The following is a 24,721-nucleotide window of genomic DNA, read 5'->3' on the forward strand; positions in this document are numbered from 1 at the left end:
TGGATGATGAAGGAATCTACTGATGGATTATGAAGCAATCTACTCATGGATAATGAAGGAATCTACTGATGGATGATGAAGCAATCTACTGATGGATGATGAAGCAATCTACTGATGGATGATGAAGCAATCTACTGATGGATGATGAAGGAATCTACTGATGGATGATGAAGCAATCTACTGATGGATGATGAAGCAATCTACTGATGGATGATGAAGCAATCTACTGATGGATGATGAAGCAATCTACTGATGGATGATGAAGCAATCTACTGATGGATGATGAAGGAATCTACTGATGGATGATGAAGGAATATACTGATGGATGATGAAGCAATCTACTGATGGGTGATGAAGCAATCTACTGATGGATGATGAAGCAATCTACTGATGGATGATGAAGCAATCTACTGATGGATAATGAAGCAATCTACTGATGGATGATGAAGGAAACCACGGATGGATGACGAAACCATCAGCTGATGGATGATGAAGCAATCTACTGATGGATGATGAAGCAATCTACTTATGGATGATGAAGGAATTTACTGATGGATGATGAAGGAATCTTCTGATGGATGATGAAGCAATCTACTGATGGGTGATGAAGCAATCTACTGATGGATGATGAAGGAATCTACTGATGGATTATGAAACAATCTACTGATGGATAATGAAGGAATCTACTGATGGATGATGAAGCAATCTACTGATGGATGATGAAGCAATCTACTGATGGATGATGAAGCAATCTACTGATGGATGATGAAGGAATCTACTGATGGATGATGAAGGAATCTACTGATGGATGATGAAGCAATCTACTGATGGATGATGAAGCAATCTACTGATGGATGATGAAGCAATCTACTGATGGATGATGAAGCAATCTACTGATGGATGATGAAGGAATCTACTGATGGATGATGAAGCAATCTACTGATGGATAATGAAGGAATCTACTGATGGATGATGAAGCAATCTACTGATGGATGATGAAGCAATCTACTGATGGATGATGAAGCAATCTACTGATGGATGATGAAGGAATCTACTGATGGATGATGAAGCAATCTACTGATGGATGATGAAGCAATCTATTGATGGATGATGAAGGAATCTACTGATGGATGATGAAGCAATCTACTGATGGATGATGAAGCAATCTACTGATGGATGATGAAGCAATCTACTGATGGATGATGAAGCAATCTACTGATGGATGATGAAGCCCTACTGATGGATGATGAAGCAATCTACTGATGGATGATGAAGCAATCTACTGATGGATGATGAAGGAATCTACTGATGGATGATGAAGGAATCTACTGATAGATGATGAAGGAATCTACTGATGGATGACGAAACCATCAGCTGATGGATGATGGAGAAATCTGCTAATGGATGATGAAGCAATTGGCTGATGGATGATGAAGGAATTTACTGAAGGATGATTAAGCAATCAACTAATGAATGATGTAGAAACCTGCTATTGGATGATGGGGGAATTCGATATTAGATGATGAAGGAATATGCTAAAGGATAATGGATGAATCAACTAAACGATTATTAAGCAATCGGATAATGGATGATGAAGGAATCTACTGATTGATGCAGTGGTGTCACCTGGTGCGGTAAAACATGGTGTCTCCCCACCCCCCGGAACTAGGCAGAATGGTGCATCGGTGTGACTCTCTCCCATTAACCTGCCACAATGGATGGAGCCGGGATGGAATTGGGGAGGGGGGGTGGATGGAGCCGGGATGGGATTGGGGTGGTGGATAGAGCCGGAATGGGATTGGGGGGATGGATGGAGCTGGAATGGAATCGGTGGAATGGATGGAGCTGGAATGGAATCGGTGGAATGGATGGAGCCAGAATGGGATCAGGGGAATGGATGGAGCCGGGATGGGATTGGGGGAATGGCCCGAGCCGGGATGGGATTGGGGAGCTGAGGAGATCCCGGAGGGGAAGGAGGGAGCCGCGGCGCCGGTTCCAGTCTGAGCCTGGTGTCACCCTCTGGCGGGTGTCACCCGGGTGCGGGCCGCACCCCCAACACCCCCCTAGCGACGCCACTGGATGGATGATGAAGCAATCGGCTGATGGATGATGAAGGAATCTACTGATGGATGATGAAGCAATCGACTGATGGATGATGGAGAAATCTGCTAACGGATGACGGAGGAATTTTATATTAGATGATGAAGGAATCTGCTAGTGAATGATGAAGGAATCTGCTAATGGATGATGGAGGAATCGAGTAATGGATGATGAAGCAATCGGCTGATAGATGCTGAAGGAATCTGCTAATGGATGATAAAAAAAATCTGCAAATGGATGATGGAGGAATCAGATAATGGATGATGGAGGAATCGGTGTATGGATAGCCTAATGAAAGCAGATTTGATAATTGCTCAATGTTTTACGATTGATCTTCTTGAATAGAAATAATCCACAAATGGGAAAGTGGATTTTGATTTGATAGTTAAGATACGATTGTAATATATGATTGAAAGATATAATTTCCATCTCTCGAAAAATGAATACCTCAAAGAAATGGGATTTTAAGGGCAATGAAAATAATATACAAAAAAGTATAGGTAAGTATAGAAAAATATAATATTTAATTTACTTTACAAAAAGGTTTGTTGGGAGTAAACCTTTTTCATAATTTCCATCTCTCTTTCCACCAAATAATCTCATAATCTGATGAATAAACGATACGATTGGTTTCATGAACAAAGGGCCAGATTCTCATACATTAACGTTGCTCCTGGGCAGCGTAATGTATGTGCTGTACGCTACAACGCCGCAGGTTTACAGGTTTACATCCTGATTCTCAGACCACTTACCTGTAAACTTGCGGCGGTGTATCGTTAATTCGCTCGGCGCAAGCCCGCCCAATTCAAATGGGGCGGGCACCATTTAAATTAGGCACGCTCCCGCGCCGAGCGTACTGCGCATGCTCCGTCGGGTAAATTACCCGACGTGCATTGCGCTAAATGACGTCGCCCTGACGTCATTTGCTTAGACGTTTACGTAAATGGCGTCCAGCGCCATTCACAGACGTCTTACGCAAACAATGTATTTTTTTTAAACTTCGACGCGGGAACGACGGCCATAGTTACCATTGGTTGCCCCTGCTAATAGCAGGGGCAACCTTACGCGTCGCGTACGCTACGGAAACGACGTAAATTCTCAGCGTCGGACGCGCGTAGGTTCGGGAATCTCGCGTACTTACCTCATTTGCATAGACGACGGGGAAAACGACGATGCGACACCTAGCGGCGGGAAAAAAAATTACTTTTAAGATCTGACAGCGTAACAGCCTAAAGCATGTCAGATCTAATGGGTATCTATGCGCAACTGATTCTAATGCCGCGTACACACGGTCGTTTTATGTGATGAAAAAAAATGACGTTTTTAAAAACGTCACTTTAATTGACCGTGTGTGGGGGAAAACGTCATTTTATGTCTTCTAAAAAACGACCAAAAAAAATTGAAGCATGCTTCAATTTTATGTGTCGTTTTTCAAAACGTCAACTTTTACTTCACAGAAATTGACCGTGTGTAGCAAAAACGTCGTTTAAAACGACGTTTTTTCACCCGCGCATGCCCAGAAGCTACTTATGAAGCGAGCTTCAATGGAAAAACGTGGTGAACGTAACCTCGCTTTGCTAGAACATTGTGAGAAAACGATGGTGTGTAGGCAACTTCGTCTTTGAAAATTGAAGTTTCAAAAACGTCGTTTTTTACTTCACAGAAAATGTCGTTTTTTTTCATCACATAAAGTGATGGTGTGTATGCGGCATTAGAATCAGTCGCATAGATACCCGGGGCCAGATGAGGAGTTACGACGGCGCTAATGGTGTTGCGCCGTCGTAACGCCTTTGAGAATCTGGCCCAAAGTGTCTTAGTGCTGATCGAGGCAAAACCATTGATAATATTCCATCCTGTGATCGAATCTGATCAAAAATCTAATTGCGGGAAGTTGTGGCTTTCCGATTGTCCACACACTGATCAGATAAAAGAACTGAAATGTGATTGGACACCATTACACTCCAGGATAAGGATACTTAATTTTTTTTAAGTTTTTTTTTTTTTTTGGAGAAGTAGTTCAATGCAGCTCGATTGCATAACAAAAAAATAAATAACAAACCTTCAGATGGCCTATAAATAAGTAAAACATTTTTTATTATGTGCTGTAAGCTCAGCTATGGGAAAGACATCCATTGGAATTCATTGGACGAATTATATGACTCTGTAATGATGTGTCTGAATCCGGGCCAGAATCTTCTCTTGCACAGTTCCTGTTTCTGATTAGCGGCGGGTCCGTTCCTTGCCAATATTTGTACAATCACCAGAAACTTAGAACTGCGCACGGAGCGATCAATGCTAATTACCCCTGATTGATTGCTATGGTTGTTGGTCGCACTCAGAGGTTTGCATGCCCAGAAGTAAACAAAAACACAAAGGCTCCCCACTCCCTGGGGCGTAATTCTCAACCGTGGCGGATAATGAAATATGTTTCCTTTAATCCGCCCATGTGTTGAACAGGCAATGAGCGGATCCCACAAGTTCACTGAATTAAGTCTTCTTGCTCTGGCTGCACTGCTTTATGGGGTGTGGATGGACATCGTAATCCAGGGGAGGCAGATAGAGCGTGGAAGAAGACTGGGAGGTCCAGTGGTGGTATCTAAAGAGGAACAGTTATCTGGTTATTAAAAGAAAATATTCAGTAAGCCATACCGGTGAATAACATTGATTCGCAATGTTCCATGTTCTCAAATGTCTGACGCGCAAGATCTGTCACTGCTGTGATCGCTCACTTTGTGACTTGCTATACGGCAGGAAAAACTTGGAAATAAAATATGGACAGCCGCACACCAAAAAAAAACTAAAAAGGTAGCCTTTCAATGATAAAAGAAAGAAGGCACTACAAAAAACAGCAAGCAGTGGGGTATATAGCTGACGCGTTTCGCACTGGGGTTCCGTGCTTAGTCATAGCTATACGACAGGGGTCTCCAAACTTTTCAACCCAAGGGCCACATTGTAGATTTTACAAGTATTTGGGGGGGGGGGGGGGGCGCGAAAATGTCTGCACGTCTGTGTCCCTATCAGAGTCTCCCCAATATCAGTGCCCCCCATATCTGTGTCCTTCATCAGAGTCTCCCCCATCATCAGTGTCCCCAGCAGAGTTTTCCCTTCATCAGTGTCCCCAGCATAGTTTTCCCATCATCAGTGTCCCCAGCATAGTTTTCCCATCATCAGTCTCCCCAGCAGAGTTTTCCCATCATCAGTAGTGTTGCTCACGAATATTCGCATTGCGAATATTCGACTCGAATATAGCATATTCGAGAAATCGCGCTATATTTCGAATTTCGCGGTGAATATTCGCAATTCCGAATATTCACATTTTTTCAATTTGATTTTTAAAACAGATCACATCCTATCGACGTCTAAAAGCATTGCTGGTATGATTAGAGACCCTGGGCCGAGTAGCTAAGCTGAGGCGATCCTTTTATGTGGCCAAATTGAAAAAAAAAAATTGCGATTTTTCGCTATTGCGAATGCGAAAATGATTGCGAATTTTCGATAACTGTGGTAGGAGAACTCTGATTGTCTCTGATGCAAAAGGGGGGGGCTTTGTGTATGTGTATGTTATGAATATTTGTATGTTTGATATTATTATTTTTTGTAAGAAGGAAAAAATTGCGCATACCTTTAAAAAAAGGTGAGAATACAGCAGCAACTCAAAAATGTTATACAACATAATTTAATACAAGACAGAAAATGGAGTCGCTCTACAAGAATAAAAAATATGTCTAGTGACAAGACATGTGGGCAAATTATAAAATAAGCAAGCGCAAATAACTTGTGAAATACACAGTGAAACAAATATATAAAGAAATATAGTCCCAATAATAGAAAAATAATCTTTCATAAAAATGTCTTTGATATGTGAAGTGAAAAAAAGTCCAAAGCATGCAGCATGAACGTGTTCAATCTTCAAGGTGTTTGATTGACAAACGGCTGTGACAGATGGATAGAGTAAAGAATCACCACCAATGCAAAACACTTTTTATTTTCTATTGTAAAATATCACGAATATTCTGAGCCAATCAGAGTGCTCCTTCCGCATTTGCCGAATATTCGCAATTATTTTGTATTGTAAAATATCAAGAATATTCTGAGCCAATCAGAGTGCTCCTTCCGCATTTGCCGAATATTCGCAATTATTTTGTATTGTAAAATATCAAGAATATTCTGAGCCAATCAGAGTGCTCCTTCCGCATTTGCCGAATATTCGCAATTATTTTGTATTGTAAAATATCAAGAATATTCTGAGCCAATCAGAGTGCTCCTTCCGCATTTGCCGAATATTCGCAATTATTTTGTATTGTAAAATATCACGAATATTCTGAGCCAATCAGAGTGCTCCTACAGCATTTGTCGAAATTGCGCAATAAATATCGCATTCGCATGTTGCGATATTTCGATAAAATATCACGAATATTCTGAGCCAATCAGAGCGCTCCTCCAGCATTTCTCGAAATTGCGCAATAAATATCGCATTCGCATGTTGCGATATTTCGATAAAATATCACGAATATTCTGAGCCAATCAGAGCGCTCCTACCGCAGTTATCAAAAAATCGCAATTATTTTCGCATTCGCAATAGCGAAAAATCGCAATAATTTAATTTCGATAAAATATCACGAATATTCGAATTTAGCGAATATATCTCGAATATTCGAATATATATTCGAGATATATCGCGAAATCGAATATGGCATATTCTGCTCAACACTAATCATCAGTGTCCCCAGCATAGTTTTCCCATCATCAGTGTCCCCAGCATAGTTTTCCCATCATCAGTGTCCCCAGCATAGTTTTCCCATCATCAGTCTCCCCAGCAGAGTTTTCCCATCATCAGTCTCCCCAGCAGAGTTTCCCCCCATTATCAGTGTCCCCATCATTGTTTTCCCATCATCAGTGTCCCCAGCATAGTTTTCCCATCATCAGTGTCCCCAGAATTGTTTTCCCATTATCAGTGTCCCCAGCAGAGTTTCCCCCTATTATCAGTGTCCCCAGCATTGTTTTCCCATCATCAGTGTCCCCAGCATTGTTTTCCCATCATCAGTGTCCCCAGCAGAGTTTCCCCCTATTATCAGTGTCCCCAGCATTGTTTTCCCATCATCAGTGTCCCCAGCATTGTTTTCCCATCATCAGTGTCCCCAGCAGAGTTTCCCCCATTATCAGTGTCCCCATCATTGTTTTCCCATCATCAGTGTCCCCAGCATAGTTTTCCCATCATCAGTGTCCCCAGAATTGTTTTCCCATTATCAGTGTCCCCAGCAGAGTTTCCCCCTATTATCAGTGTCCCCATCATAGTTTTCCCATCATCAGTGTCGCCAGCATAGTTTTCCCATCATCAGTGTCCCCAGCATAGTTTTCCCATCATCAGTGTCCCCAGCATAGTTTTCCCATCATCGGTGTCCCCAGCATAGTTTTCCCATCATCAGTGTCCCCAGCATAGTTTTCCCATCATCAGTGTCCCCAGAATAGTTTCCCCCATTATCAGTGTCCCCAGCATAGTTTTCCCATCATCAGTGTCCCCAGAATAGTTTCCCCCATTATCAGTGTCCCCAGCAGAGTTTTCCCATCATCAGTGTCCCCAGCATAGTTTTCCCATCATCAGTGTCCCCAGCAGAGTTTTCCCCCCATTATCAGTGTCCCCAGCAGAGTTTCTTCATCATCAGTGTCCCCAGCAGAGTTTCCCCCCCATCATCAGTGTCCCCAGCAGAGTTTCCCCCATCATCAGTGTCCCCAGCATAGTTTTCCCATCATCAGTGTCCCCAGCAGAGTTTCCCCCCATTATCAGTGTCCCCAGCAGAGTTTCACCCATTATCAGTGTCCCCAGCATATTTCTCCCCCATTATCAGTGTCCCCATCAGAGTTCCCCCTATTATAAGGGCCGTAAGGCAACATGTGCACTTGCCTTACGTCGCCGGCCATAAACAAGGCGGACAATTGAGTGGGTGTGTGGGGGTGTGGCCGTGTGGTGTAACACCGCTCGATGCCCCACACTGATCAGTGCCTCGCTCTGTGGAGCGTATTGAAGCCGCCACCGCCTCCTTCTCTGTTTACATCCAGTGAGGAGGAGGAGCCTGAGGGACACACACTGCTGTGTGTACATGTCTGCGGCCGCGCTGTTCTGAGGTCTGTACATGTACTGTACTATTTTAAGTAGATGGAAATGTGCGGGGGGGGGGGCTGTGTATACTGCAAGGGTCTCTGTACTAAGGGGGGATTCTGTACTGATGTGGGGTCTGCACTAAGGGGGGGGTTTATACTGCAAGGGTCTCTGTACTAAGGGGGGATTCTGTACTGATGTGGGGTCTGCACTAAGGGGGGGGGTTTATACTGCAAGGGTCTCTGTACTAAGGGGGGATTCTGTACTAATGGGGGGTCTGCACTAAGGGGGGGGGTGTATACTGCGGGGGTCTCTGTACCAAGGGGGGATTCTGTACTGATGGGGGTCTGCACTAAGGGGGGGTGTATACTGCTGGGTTTCTGTACTAAGGGGGGATTCTGTACTGATGGGGGGTCTGCACTAAGGTGTATACTGTGGGGGTCTGTACTAAGGGGGGATTCTGTACTGATGGAGGGTCTGCACTAAGGGGGGTGTGCACCTGGTCAGGAAGGGGGTAAAACCTTCCGGATTTGAAGTGGTCAAAGAAAGCTATAATGATTTTGATCAATTCAAGTTCATTTTTTTAAAACTGATATTTCATATCACACGGAGCCACGTGGCCTCCTACAAATTCCCATCAGCCCACAAGCCAACATAAACATACAAGTCCTTCTGACAAATGCCAGAGCTGCCAGATGGTCAGCTTTGGCTCAATAAGTACATCACATTAGCCCAAGAAAAATGTACAAAGTCATATTTATAAAACATTACCATGTAAATAATAAGTTTGTGTGTAAACTTGAGCTTGAGCCATTGGGCTCTGTAAACAACATCCTTTGCTTCAGCGAAGCAGGACCAGACAGAAATAAACACCCCAAAAAAAGTTTAACCCAGGGAAACTCTATGGCCTCGTACACACGACCGTTTTCCTCGACAAAATCCATCAAGAAAATTGGTGGCAGAGCTTTTTTGCCGAGGAAAACGGTCGTGTATCTTGACGAGAAAAAAAGAGAACATATTCTCTTTTTTCTCGTCGGGAGTCTCAATTTCCTCGTAAACCATCCCGACGAGAAACACGTTCGTGTGTATGCTTAGAAACCCGCGCATGCTCAGAATAAAGTATGAGACGGAAGCGCGCCTTCGGTAAAAGTAGCGTTCGTAATGGAGATAGCACATTCGTCACGCTGTAAAAATTATTGCATTGTTTAAATGCTGCGCATTTAAATCATCTTTAGAATGGTACAAAAATGAACAATAATGAACTTCTTTTGCTGCTGATGTTCACACAGGGCTGGATTCAGATAGGTTAGCGGATCTTTAGATCCGCGTAACCTATCTGATTTATGATCCGCCGGCGCAAGTTTTTGAGGCAAGTGCCTAATTCAGAAAGCACTTACATCAAAACTTGCTGCGGCGTATCGTAAATCCCCCGGCGGAATTCAAATTCCGCGGCTAGGGGAAGTGTACTATTTAAATCAGGCGCGTCCCCGCGCCGATCGAACTGCGCATGCGCCGATGGCTAAATTTTCCAGCGTGCATTGCTCAAAATGACGTCGCTAGGACGTCATTGGTTTTGGCGTGAGCGTAACTTGCGTCCGGCCGTATTCTGAATCGACTTAGGCAAACGACGTAAAAATTCAAAACTCGGCGCGGGAACGACGGCCATACTTAACATAGGATACCCCTCACATAGCAGGGGTAACTATACGCCGGAAAAAGCCGAACGCAAACAACGTAAAAAAAAGCGACGGGCGGGCGTTCGTTTCTGAATCGGCGGAAAACATCATTTGTATATTCGTCGCGTATACAAAAGGAAGCGCCACCTAGCGGCCAGCGGGAGATTGCAGCCTAAGATCCGACAGTGTAAGACAATTACACCTGTCGGATCTTAGGGAGATCTATGCGTAACTGATTCTATGAATCAGCCGCATAGATCCGACCGTCGGAACTCAGAGATACGACGGCGGCTCAGGAGATACGCCGTCGTATCTCTATCTGAATCCGGCCCACAGAGTTCTGACTAACTTTTTGTAACATTTTTCATGCTGATCTCATGAATATTTTTAAATAATTTATATAGCAAGATCATTTTTTATTTTTTAAATACAGATTTTCATTTTAAATTATTATTTAATTTCTAGTCATCTCCATGTTTTTTTTTTTTTTTTTTTGTGTCAAGTTACCACAATTTTATCATTTTTGTTTGTTGTTATCTGATCTGTCCCTTTATAATTAGACCTTTTGTATTTTTTTTAAAGTTAACCTGCCTACTCACAAGCAAAATTTTTGGGTTGATTAAAAACACATAGGCAAGTACGAACTGTAAAACAAAATAACCATTTATACTGGTAAAGAATAGAAGTAAAATAAATAGAAGGCAGAACTGGAGACTAAAATTGGGACATTGCGAAGCACACACAGGAGGGAGGCCAATCTGGTCCTGGATAGTGTTGAGCAGAATATGCCATATTCGATTTCGCGATATATCTCGAATATATATTCGAATATTCGAGATATATTCGCTAAATTCGAATATTCGTGATATTTTATCGAAATTAAATGATTGCGATTTTTCGCTATTGCGAATGCGAAAATAATTGCGATTTTTTGATAACTGCGGTAGGAGCGCTCTGATTGGCTCAGAATATTCGTGATATTTTATCGAAATATCGCAACATGCGAATGCGATATTTATTGCGCAATTTCGAGAAATGCTGGAGGAGCGCTCTGATTGGCTCAGAATATTCGTGATATTTTATCGAAATATCGCAACATGCGAATGCGATATTTATTGCGCAATTTCGAGAAATGCTGTAGGAGCACTCTGATTGGCTCAGAATATTCGTGATATTTTACAATACAAAATAATTGCGAATATTCGGCAAATGCGGAAGGAGCACTCTGATTGGCTCAGAATATTCTTGATATTTTACAATACAAAATAATTGCGAATATTCGGCAAATGCGGAAGGAGCACTCTGATTGGCTCAGAATATTCTTGATATTTTACAATACAAAATAATTGCGAATATTCGGCAAATGCAGAAGGAGCACTCTGATTGGCTCAGAATATTCTTGATATTTTACAATACAAAATAATTGCGAATATTCGGCAAATGCAGAAGGAGCACTCTGATTGGCTCAGAATATTCTTGATATTTTACAATAGAAAATAAAAAGTGTTTTGCATTGGTGGTGATTCTTTACTCTATCCATCTGTCACAGCCGTTTGTCAATCAAACACCTTGAAGATTGAACACGTTCATGCTGCATGCTTTGGACTTTTTTTCACTTCACATATCAAAGACATTTTTATGAAAGATTATTTTTCTATTATTGGGACTATGTTTCTTTATATATTTGTTTCACTGTGTATTTCACAAGTTATTTGCGCTTGCTTATTTTATAATTTGCCCACATGTCTTGTCACTATTTTTTATTCTTGTAGAGCGACTCCATTTTCTGTCTTGTATTAAATTATGTTGTATAACATTTTTGAGTTGCTGCTGTATTCTCCCCTTTTTTTAAGGTATGCGCAATTTTTTCCTTCTTACAAAAAAAAATAATATCAAACATACAAATATTCATAACAGAAACATACACAAAGCCCCCCCCTTTTGCATCAGAGACAATCAGAGTTCTCCTACCACAGTTATCGAAAATTCGCAATAATTTTCGCATTCGCAATAGCGAAAAATCGCAATTTTTTTTTTTTCAATTTGGCAACATAAAAGGATCGCCTCAGCTTAGCTACTCGGCCCAGGGTCTCTAATCATACCAGCAATGCTTTTAGACGTCGATAGGATGTGATCTGTTTTAAAAATCAAATTGAAAAAATGCGAATATTCGGAATTGCGAATATTCACCGCGAAATTCGAAATATAGCGCGATTTCTCGAATATGCTATATTCGAGTCGAATATTCGCAATGCGAATATTCGTGAGCAACACTAGTCCTGGACTCCCAGAGGTCAGGAACAGCAGCAGGTCAGATATATGTCCCAAGTCTGTGGTACTACAGCAGGCTGCCTTCTGTCAGACCACCTTGAAGCAAGGCCATCACTTCCTGATCTTCCTGGTAGCCTTCCCTGCAGCCTTCCTTGCTGATTTCTCTGCAGCCTGCTCTGCAGCCTTCTTTGCAGCCTTCCTTTTCCACTTGGCTGGAGCCTGTGCCTCTGGAGGTGTACTCATGGCAGGAGGAGGAGAAGTAGGTGGAGGAGGAGGCGGTGGAGGAGATGAAGGTGGAGGAGAAGAAGGTGGAGGAGATGAAGGTGGAGGAGATGAAGGTGGTGGAGAAGAAGGTAGAGGAGATGAAGGTGGAGGAGAATAAGGTGGAGGGGGTGGAGGAGGAGAAGAAGGTGGAGGAGGTTGAGAATAAGCAGGTGGGGGAGGATGGCCGTGGCTACAAATGACTGTGTCCTCGGTAAGTACCCCCCTCACCCCCTTATTCATAAAACTTATTAGTAGTGGCTCAAATATGAGGCGTTGTTTCTCAGACATTTGGCTCATTTTGGCCATTACAAGGGTGCCATAGCCCTCTTCAGGGGTGGTATATGCTGCTGGAGGGTGGCCTGTGCCTCTCTAATCGGGGCCAGTGCTGCCTCACTTAGCCTCATATCCCTTCTGGCCCTTCTTGTAGGAAGGCAGATGGGAGGCACCTGGCACCTTGTGCTGCCACTTGGCCCTGCCACCTCCTCTGTGCCACTCACTCCTGCCACTTCCTCTGTGCCACTCACCCTGGCCTCCTCCTGCCTGACACTTTCCAGACCCTCGTCCAGGCTGATGTCCTCCTGTGTTTAAAAAGGGGACAGTCAGGGCCGGATTCCAGACAAGGCCAACAAGGCCAGGCCTCGGGGCGGCAGTGGGTGCAGGGGCGGCACTGTGGCTGAGAGGAGAGGACACTTTCACTTTCATTTCGGGAGGGAGTTCTCCGTCATGTGGATGGTAAGAGGAGAAAAAACAGAGGGACGAGAAGGTGAGATGGTTCTCGGCAGCAGCAACCCCCCTCCCGGTTCTCAATGTCATTTTGTCATTTTTGGCAGCAGCACCCCCCAATGCACAATGTCATTTTTGGCAGCAACACCCCCCAGGTTCTCAGTGTCATTTTCGGCAGTACCAATCCCAGTCCCCCACCCCCCCTCCGCTTCTCAATGCATCTCAGTATCCTCCCGAAAAAGTCCCCCGGCGGATAATGCCCTTGTGTACTGCGTAGACAAGGGCGGCATTGAAGGACCCGGCCTTGGGGCGGCAAAGGGAGTAAATCCGGGCCTGAGCACCCTGCACCTCTGGACCCCTTTACATTACACAGCACCCTGCACCTCTGGACCCCTTCACATTACACAGCACCTTGCACCTCTGGACCCCTTTACATTACACAGCACCTTGCACCTCTGGACCCCTTTACATTACACAGCACTCTGCACCTCTGGACCCCTTTACATTACACAGCCCCCCACAGTTTGATACACAGACACCCCCCTTACAGTTCTGGACCCTCTGCATGTTACACAGACCTCTCTACAGTACAGACCCCCTCCCTACAGTGCAGACCCCCCTCCCTACATTACAGCCCCCCTCCCTACAGTACAGACCCCCCTACATTACAGACCCTATTTGATATGAGGAAAGACGGGATGGACAGCCGCACTCCAAGAAAAACAATAAGGTTGTATTTATTGTAAAAAATGGATAGAAAATGCACTACAAAACAAGCAGAACACAGGGAAAACAGCCTACGCGTTTCACACTCCAATTAGTGCTTAGTCATGACTCATTACATTACAGACCCCCCTACATTACAGACCCCCTCTACAATACAGCCCATACAGACCCCCCCTACATTACAGAGACGGGACCTGTGGCCCGCGGGCATATGCCTGGTTTGCCCTATGGCCAGTCCGGGCCTGTGTACGCCCATTTGCCTGCCCGTGCCATTCTGCCAACGTAAATGTTTGTGTGGCGGTTGGCAAGTGGTTAACAAAACATTGCGAGCCTCCTTAATTTCGGCTTCCACATTACCTAAAAAAAAATGATTTTTTTTTTTACTCTGTGGGGTAGATTCACGTACCTTTAGGCGGGCGTAGCGTATCTCCTATACGCTACGCCGCCGTAACTTTGAGAGGCGAGTTTGTTATTTTCAAAGATTTTGCCGCCATAAGCCCGCCTAATTCAAATGTTGAAGCTGTGGGCGTGTTTTATGTATATTAACTGTGACCCCACGTAAATGACGTTTCGATCGAACGGCGCATGCGCTGTCCGTGGACGTATCCCAGTGCGCATGCTCCAAATGACGTTGGCAAATCGTCATGCTTTCGACGTGAACGTAAATTACGGCCAGCCCCATTCACGGACGAGTTACGCAAATGACGTAAAATTTGAAAAATTTGACGCGGTTCCGACGTCCATGTTTTTGGTGGTTTATCTTTACGCCTGAAAACCCCTTACGTAAACTGCGTATCTTTACTGCGACGGCCGGGCGTACGTTCGTGAATAGGCGTATCTAGCTGATTTACATATTCTAGGCGTAAATCAGCGTACATGCCCCTAGCGGCCAGCGTAAATATGCAGTTAAGATACAACGGCGTAGGAGACTTACGTCGGTCGTATCTTAGCAATATTTAAGCGTATCTCAGTTTGAGAATACGCTTAAATATACGACGGCGGGGATTCGGACTTACGACAGCGTATCTACTGATACGCCCGTCGTAAGTCTTAGTGAATCTACCCCTGTCTATTTATCTAAACATCTTTACCAGATTAGTAGGGAAGAACAATAGCAAAAGAGATGGGGGTAGATTCAAGAAGCAATTGCGCCTGTGTAACCATAGGTTACACAGTGCAATTGCTTACTTGCTCCGTCGTAACGAGTGCTCCTGATTCAGGAACCTCGTTACGCCGACTGCAGCCTAAGATCTGCGCGGCATAAGGCTCTTATGCCCGCATATCTTAGGCTGCATTCTTGCGGTGGCCGCTAGGTGGCGTTCCCGTTGTGCTCAGTGTATAGTATGCAAATTGCATACTAACACCGATTCACAACGTTGCGCGAGCCCTGCGTACAAAATTTACGTTGTTTACGTACGGCGGTTTTTCGCGCAAGGCTGCCCCTGCTAATTAGCAGGGGCAGCCCATGTTACGTATATCCGTCGTTCCCGCGTCGCGAAATTTGAATTTTACGTAGTTTGCGTAAGTGAATCGTGAATGACGCTGGACGCCATTCACGTTCACTTTGAAGCAAATGACTTCCTTGCGACGTCATTTGCCACAATGCACGTCGGGAAAGTTTCCAGACGGAGCATGCGCTCTACGATCGGCGCGGGAATGCGCCTAATTTAAATTATTCCCGCCCCCTACGGGATCATTTAAATTGCGTGCTCTTGCGCCGGGCATTTTGCCGGCGCGCCCGCGCAATTTACGGAGCTTCTGCTCCGTGAATCAAGGGCAGCGGAGCAAATTTGCGGGGGCGCAGGGCAAAAACGTTGCCCTGCGCCTTTGTAAATTATGGGCAATTCTACCTGAATCCGGACCATGGTTTTCGAATCAGTCTGAACCTAGTCTGTGCAAAAACAACCAATCGTCCCATCTGTAGGCAACCACAGACATAGGACCATCAATTGATCCAGATGTTATCGGCTGCCATCTCATGTGTGTGGCCCCTGCTTCAGGCCCAGCTGTTCGTTTAGATGGACCTGCAGTGGTCTCATCTATCTGTTCTTGATTATGTAATGATACCACATACTGAAAGTAACTCCATAACTGATTATACGCACTGTAAATGGGAATCAGCTTTTCCAAATATCATCAGATTTCTTTCATCATTAATCTGCAAAGCCCGTATATAACGATGAGAAAGGCCAGCAGGTGAGACCAATTTCAAGGACAAGACATGTTATAAATGATACTGACCGTACGTCTTGGCTTAGCAAGGTTGAAAGATGTTCTGGCCTTCGCTAAAACCCCCCCCCCCCCTCCGGCTCTTTTCGTGTTGCGATCCAGAGAAAGATAAATGTCTTTTTATAAGTCAAACAAGATTCCATCATGATTGCAACATCTGGGGTTCTAATGCTGTGTACGGTAGGAGAATCGTCTGACAGCTGGGAGCTGCTGTGAAGGATGTTGGTCCAAATCTGTCTTTCTGGAGATCTATACAAACGTAGGAGGAACCATTAAAGGGTCAGTCCATGCAGAGAATTCAGTTATGGGTATGGTCTGGGTCAGGGCTTTTTTTCAGCAGGAACACGGGGGAACGCAGTTCCGGCACCTTCCAAACTAAATGTATGTAATGGAAAGAGGTTCTGGGGTGTGCTGGAGAGTCTATTGGTGCTGGCTTCTGAGGTGTCTATTGTTGCTGGGGAGTTCTTCTGTTGCCCGTGGGGAATCTATTGTTGCTGGGGGGGTCAGTCATTGCTAAGAGGGATGTACTGTTGAGGGAGGGGTCTTTGTTGCTGGCTGCTGGAGGATCTATTGATGCTGGCTACTGGGGAATCTATTGTTGCTGGAAGAGGGGCTATATTTTTGCAGGGGAGTATATTGTTGCTGGTGGGGGGTCTATTGTTGCTGGAGTTGGGTCTTATGTTGCAGGGAGTCTTGGTAAAATAAATGACATTTATTATATTGAACAGCTTAAGTTTATGGGGGAGGAAGGTGAAGGGGGATTCAAATTGAAATGGCAGGATTGGGCCGACTATAAGTTATCACATAGTTATCTAGGGCCTGATCCACAAAAACCGGCCGTAACTTAACTTTTGCCATTTAAGTTACACCGCCGCAAAATTTCTACCTAAGTGCCCAATCCACAAAGCACTTACCTAGAAATTTTGAGCGGTGTAACTTAAATCCGTCCGGCGCAAGGCGTGCCCAATCTAATGGGGCAAGTCCCATTTAAATTAGGCGCGCTCCCGCGCCGGACGTACTGCACATGCTCCCGACGTTATTTTCCCGACGTGCTTTGTGCGGATTTACGTTGCGCCGGGTTTTGAGAATGGCGACGGGTGTAAAAAAAAAAAAAGTTGCGGCGAAAAAAAAAAAAAAAATGACAGCGATGCGGGATAGAAGGGTCTACTTTTACATGGTGTACTAAGTTTACACCTTGTAAAAGCAGCCCTAATTTTGCGATGGCAAACTAATACTTACGGAGAAAAAACGAAGCGAAAAAGCTTTGTGGATCTCCGTAAGTCCTAATTTGCATACCCGACGCTGGATTTCGACGAGAAATGCCCCCAGCAGCGGATGCGGTACGGCATCCTAAGATCCGACAGTGTAAGTCCCTTACACATGTCGGATCTTCTGCCTAACTATGAGAGACTGATTCTGTGGATCAGTTCCATAGATAGAAACAGGGATACGACGGCGTATCCCTTTTGTGGATCAGGCCCCTAGTTCAGATGGTATAGGGTAGGAAGCGTAGGTTAGTAAAAGCTGATAAGTTAAGAGACTGAGGTTCGGAGAGAAAGGGGGGGGTTTGGGTATAGGGGGGGGGGGGGGTTGGGTTAGTCGACTTGGGTAAGTGCACTTTGGTTTTATTATTATGTAAACTTTTGCACTTTTTGTATTTTGCCATTCTGTGGCCATACTGGCTTAATATAAATACATAATGACATAACAAACAAAGCAAAAAAAAAAAAAAGTAATTTGCTACCATGATACGAACCAGGATGGAGACATCAAAAATGAGTTGGGAAAAGGGGAAAAGAGGGAGTGCAAGTTAGATCACTGATTAATAGGTATCCTTAGTTGTGGGTACCTTGGAAAGGTCACACATCAAATGATGGTACTGTTACTGTAACCGTAAAGGTCATATAAAATAAATACAGTAGGGGGAATAAGTTGGGGAGAGTCTAAGTGGAGACTGAAAATTGGAGTTAGTGGGTTACTTTAGGTAACAGTGAATGACCAGTAAACTTTGTTACAAATATAGCAAAAGTTTATTGAGCACAGCTAATTGTGCAAAATTGATAAGTGGTAAGAATGTTAAAACCATCAAATTCGAAGAGTTCCTTTACACATAAAACATAACTAACAAGACTCACAGGGACTACATATAACAACACCTGTCCGGACTTACTAATGGCTCGCTCACCAGTAACATGCACCATATATTAAATGAGTTATTTTATCAGTATCCTTACCAGGACGGTAGGGAAAATGTGTTTGGCAATTCAATGTGGGAGGCTGTATGTCTCACCACGTCAGTGACACATTAAAGCTCAAATTGGTGCAATTTCTGATGGGTGAGCCAGGTGCAAATGAGATGGGGAGAGGAAAATGAGGAACTACAGAATGTAGTCAAAAAATAGCATTAGCAAAAAATTGTCAATTTGAGTAGGAAGGTACCAGTAGTCCTTGAGTGTTCCTTTAAATTTTGCTGTAACAATGTAAGCTGTTCAGTACTATGCAAGGTTCACCGTTGGTGCATTGTATCATCAAAATAGGCAAGTTCGGCCCGTTAAGGCATATGATATCTATTTGAATAGAACAGAAAAGCCACTGTTAATGGGTCAATGCAGTGATTGTTGTAAATCGATCCTGCAGTAACTTCAAGGGTGCATCGTTAAGTTTGCAGCCTAGGTAGTATGTGCTGATATTGGTTGACCAACCGATTGGTGCTGTAACACTCAAAGATTGTATACTGAGTATAGTCTATGGAGATCAGTAATGCTCAGTGAAGGTGTCACTGAAACAATAGTGCAGTTGTTAAATAATAAGTTCTGCTTACTGTGAGTCCCTTTATGAGCAAGTACAATTGGTCAACATCTATTTAATGCGATAAGTGACAATTTCAATCAGGCACCGTTAAGAACGTTCAATCATAGGTTATGACTATGTCAGGACTATTGCAACAGCTTACTGTTCATTCCCATTGTTTGCCATGATATTGATGCAGCTAGGTCTTGGATCAATTGATCATAATAGGGTATAATTACCGACCTGTATTCATCCTGATGGCAGCGTCATAGGGGGTGATACGATAGTAAGTTTACCAGTGTAATGAGCCGTTGTACCGTGAAGTCCATGCAGTCACTTAGAATCCTGATGCGCTGATTGCGGTGGTTCCAAGAATGGTTGTGATGGTTTATTTATGAGGAAGCTGCACGCTAGATGGCTTATGGACTTGGTGTAAGCGTGTAAGCGGCGTGTGAGCGGCGTCTCGGCTCCTCCGCTTGCCTGCTTCGTTCGTCTCCTTCGTCTCTCCACCAATCGGCGTATGCACCCGTATGGACGTGACAGGCGTCGGGTGATGACGCGTTTCGCCGTGCTCTGTGGCTTAGCTTCTTCTGGGACGTGGATCATTACCGGCCCGAGAGCATTTTTATCACTGTTTGGAATGTTAATTGGTATCAATCGTGGATGGAAATCCTCTGTAGGTGTATATCAAAAGGGTGACTTTAGAAAGGTTTTCTGGTGCAAAGGAACAGATGGTTAAAAACTGACAGAATTAAAGTTACTGGAACTACAGCAACGGTATTTTGAAATAGCAGCAATATGCTGTGTTAGTTGGCGATTATTAATCTACTATTATGGACATTATATGCAGAAGTACTAGTCACTGGCCCCCCTATTGTAGTACTGCCCTGCGCTTAGGATGGATCTGAAGGTCCAAGAGATAAAATCTGTCCAAATAAAACACCATATAAACAATAATAGCAGCTGCTTAAGTAAAATAGTCCATGTATAAAAGCAGAAAAATAAAAACCGCCCATACAGAGCTAGTATAAAATCCTGCAGCAGCGCTGCAAACCCCTGGTTTGATGTGTATGCTGTGTGTGATGGCTCGATCAAAAGAATCAATAATATGTGCTCCAATCACCAATCAGGATTTCACCAGGTGGGGGGATATGGGGTCCCCTTCGGGGAAAGCACTCACCAGATGGTTACTTTAAAACCGCGTTATGATATAATATGTCGCTGTCAGATGGTGAATTGAAACAGCATACCCCTTTCCTCGATCACCGCATAGATTTTTCACTCTCCAAGTAATAGCAGTTTATGTAAGGGAAGAAAACATCCACATAGCGCAATATAGTTTTGATAATATTTAATGTTACCCAAAAACATACATGCGTATCCCCTTTAAAAACATGCGTACCAGATCAGTAAAATAGTCAGGCAAAAATATATAATTGGTATGGGTGTTTGTGCCACTCTCACTGTTTCTCGGGACCCCTGAAGACCGCTTGGATATCTTTCCTGTGGCTTGCTTCCTGGTTCCCTCAACGAGTGGAGCGCAAAACGTCACTTCCGGTTTGGATGCTGGATAGCAGCGCTCTGACGTTTCGTCCGTTCGGACTTCCTCTTAGAGACGCTCCATGTACCGCCACCAGGTAAGTACATGGTGGCGGTACATCGAGGACGTGTAAACATCCTCCGCCTCCCAAAGACCCAAGTGCAGACAGGCATAGGCCGGCGCCCAGGCTGCGCCCATTGATGTGCCTCTGATCTGGCAATAGTATACATTCATAAACTGAAAATTATTGTTATTGAGGGCAAAGTCCAGCATCTCAGTGATGAACTCGTTTTGGGGGCCTGAGGCAGGGTAAGTGTGGTCTAAAAATGTTTAGGCAGCTCTGATTCCTGTTTCGTGTGGTATCGATGTATACAATGATTCGATATCGATACTTACTAGGAGAGTGTTTGCCGGTTGTCGTTCAGCACTGAGATCCTGAAGTTTGGCCAGGACATGCTGTGTGTCCTGGACAAACGACGGTAGGTCCATGACCATCTCCTTGAGTAATGCATCAAGGTATTTTCCTGTACATTCAAGGGGTCCCTGGCAGGCAGGAATGATAGGTCTGCCTGGGGGTTCTTTAAGGTTTTTATGGATCTTTGGGATGATGTAAAAGGTTGGGGTATTGTAATTTTGTACATGTAAGTAATTGTGTTCTTTAATAGTCAATAAACCTTCATCCCTGGCCAGCATGAGTTAATTTGGTAACGACTGAGGGTAGCGGGTTATGGTCAAGTTTTTTATAAGTTGAAGTGTCATTTAGTAGACGCTTTGCTTCACGTTCGTACTGTTGTTGAGTAAGAAGGACCACATTACCTCCTTTGTCGATATTTTTTATAACTATGCTGTTGTTGGACTCTAGCTCGCGTAAGGCATGTCTCTCTTTGATAGTTAAATTGTCAGTAAGTTTCTTGTTCCAATCGATTTTCTCCAAGTCTCTCTGGACCATGTCCAGAAACATCTGGAGCCATCGATTCTTGGATAGTGCTGGCATCCGTAACGATTTGATCGTCAAGTTAGCACGTCTGATCAGCACAGGCGGTTCATCATCAGATGATTGATTCTCATCCAGCAATGAATTCAGCATGTCGAGTGCACGTTGGTCCTCAGTTCCTACTTGTTCGAGTTTGTCAGCTATTGCATTGTCTTTTGAGTATAGAGAGTATAGAGATCTATAAAAGACCTTACGTAAAAATAGCGTAATGTCTTTAAAAACTGTAAACTCGTCCATATTTGTAGCTGGGGAGAAGGTCATTCCTTTCTGCAAAAGTTTAAGGTGATCTGAGGTCAACTTCAAATCAGTTAAGTTAACCACCTTGAGATCGTTATCAGTCGACAATGATTGTGCGTCTGACATTTCTTTTAATTGTATTAATTCTTTTGGCTCCTGGTATGGGTGCGTTCGTATGTACCTCTGGTTTGTTGTGATTTTTTGGGGAGCTGTTTTGATTTTGGGGGTTGTTCGGAATTGTTCTCCAGTGGTACCCCCTTTTGGTCTAAAAAAATGACCGACTTCGTTGTTCCCTCCTCTGTATCGCTCTGTGATTTTCTGCGTCGCTGTCGTGACTGTGAGCGTGCTGAGCATGTTACTGATTTACTGCGTGTGCGGTGTATCGTGAGATCGAAGATCTCACCCTTTTCGAAATCAGCTATGTCGCGTTTAAATTTGCCTTGTTTGGTGATTTTTAGGTTTAACTGGATTTTTTCGATATCTTTTTTTAGCTGATCATTCTGTTTAGTGAATTCTTCTTGTTCTTTCAATTCATCTAATCCTTGTGCACTAATCTGGATTTGTTGTTGAATGGTAATTAATTGTTGTTTCTCTTCTTCAACAATTAACTCCATAACAGCTATTCCATGATTTATACAAAGGTCTTTGTCAGGATGGAGACAGCGTATGAACCCAAAATTGATTAGGTCGGACCAGTTTCAGCAGACATGTTCGGTCGTCTGTACGGCCGACCGGACAATTTTCCGGCGGATCGGACAGGTTTCCAGCGGACAAATGTTTCTTAGCATGCTAAGAAACATGTCCGCTGGAAGCCTGTCCGTTGGACATGTTCAGTCGTCTGTACGACTCACCGGACATGTCCGCTCGGCCGAAAGTCCTTGCATGCGTCGAAGTGATTCGACGCATGCGTGGAAGCATTGACCTTCCAGGGTCGCGCATGCGGGAAATTTGGTCTGATGGTGTGTACAGCCATCAGACCAAAATCCGCCAGCGGACATGTCCGATGAAAACGGTCCGCGGACCGTTTTCATCGGACACGTCCCATCGTGTGTACGAGGCCTAACCCCTGGTTGAGACCTTCCTTCTCACACACTGGGAGCAGTCCCCAAACTGGAAGCTCTGAGCTATCCTTAGACCTGAGTACATAATGATCCTGCACACCTGTGTACTCAGGTTGCAGGAATCTAGCAAAACCTGGACACAGGATTAAAAGTTCCGATCCAGAATTGCGGAATCCAGAGGAAGCCACTAATACAGCTTTCTCTGCTCAGAAACAATAGCCTGGAACGTTAAATTAACCCTTAATGTTAATCCTGTGTCACATGTTCCTATAGTCTCACAGTGATGAGGCCTTTCACTGTCATAATATGCAGTGGGTATAGAAAAGCATCACCCCCCCTTTTAAAAAAAATGGATTTTGTTGCTTTTCATCCTGAAATGAAGACATATACAGTTTTTGTTTTATCCAGCTGTATTTACTCAATGCAACCTTTAACACCAAAGTGAAAGATATAACACCAACAATTTTTTTATTTTATTTTTTATCAAAAACAGAACCACTGAATTGATAAAAAAATCACCCCCTCCTAAAATGACTTGAAACAAAATGTGATTTAAAAAAAAAAGTTTATATATGAATTTAAATTTGGCATTTGACTTAAGGAATACATCTTATTGACTTTTAATTAACCGCTTAAGGACCAGCCGCCATCATTATACTGTGGCAGGTTGGCTCTCCTGCGTGAATCGCTGTAGGTGTACGTCGGCCGCTTTAAGAGCGATAGGGAGCGTGACGCTGGAGACGATGCACGAGGCCGGAAGCTGCAAATCCCACCCGCGATCGCTCCACAGAGAGCCCGGAACGGGGATCTGTCAATGTAAACAGACAGATCCCCGTTCTGACAGGGAAGTAGAGACAGATATTATCTGTTCCTAGTGATCAGGAGCAGCAATCTCTCTCCTCCTCCAGTCAGACCCCTCCCCCCACAGTTAGAAACACCTCCCAGGGAACACATTTAACCCCTTGAGCAGGGCCGTCTTAATAGCATCATGGGCCCCTGGGAAAAGTAATGCTCTGGGGCCCCTACAATGATAAAAGTGCAGGTAAACAGACATCAAGTAGGTAGGAGGTAGACTGCCTCCCCTGTGTATCTATCATTTTCTGTGCCATCATGGGGCCCCCAATTTCGGGGCAGCGTGGGCTCAAAGAAAGGGGAAAGTGCAGCTGGAGCCCCTGGGCTGGGGAGCCCCTGGGCAGTGCCCAGGTGTGCCCTCTCATTAACACAGCCCTGCCCTTGAGAATCTCCTAGTGTTAATTCCTTCCCAGCCAGTGACATTTATACAGTAATCAGTCCATTTTTATAGCACTGATCGCTGTATGAATGTCAATGGTCTCAAAAAAGTGTCAAAAGTGGCGCAACGTCGCAGTCCCACTAAATATTGCAGATCTCCGCCATTTCTAATTAAACAAAAAATTATAATAGTAAAAATGCCATAAATGTATCCCCTATTTTGTAGACGCTATAACCTATGCGCAAACCAATCAAAAAATGTTTATTGCAATTTTTTTTACCAAAAATATGTAGAAGAATACGTATTAGTCTAAACTGATGTCGAATTTTTTTTTTTCTTATTAAATTTATATTTATTATAGCAAAAAGTGAAAAATATAGTGGGACAGATCCACAGAGCGAGTACGACGGCGTATCTACTGATACGCCGGCGTACTTTCAAATTTCCCGCGTCGTATCTTTGGTTTGAATCCTCAAACCAAGATACGACGGCATCTGGGTTAGATCCGACAGGCGTATGGCTTCGTACGCCTTCGGATCTTAGATGCAATATTTCGGTGTCCGCTGGGTGTAGTTCTCGTCGTTTTCCGCATCGGGTATGCAAATTAGCTATTTCTGACGATCCACGAACGTACGCGCAGCCGTCGCATTCTCTTACGCCGTCTCTAGTCGGCTTTTTCCGGCGTATAGTTAAAGCTGGTGTTTTGCAGCGTATAGTTAGACTTGCCATGTTAAGTATGGCCGTCGTTCCCGCGTTTTATTTGAATTGTTTTTTGTTTTTGT

This window comes from Rana temporaria, chromosome 1, assembly GCF_905171775.1.
Source record: "Rana temporaria chromosome 1, aRanTem1.1, whole genome shotgun sequence".
In the NCBI taxonomy this organism is placed as follows: domain Eukaryota; kingdom Metazoa; phylum Chordata; class Amphibia; order Anura; family Ranidae; genus Rana; species Rana temporaria.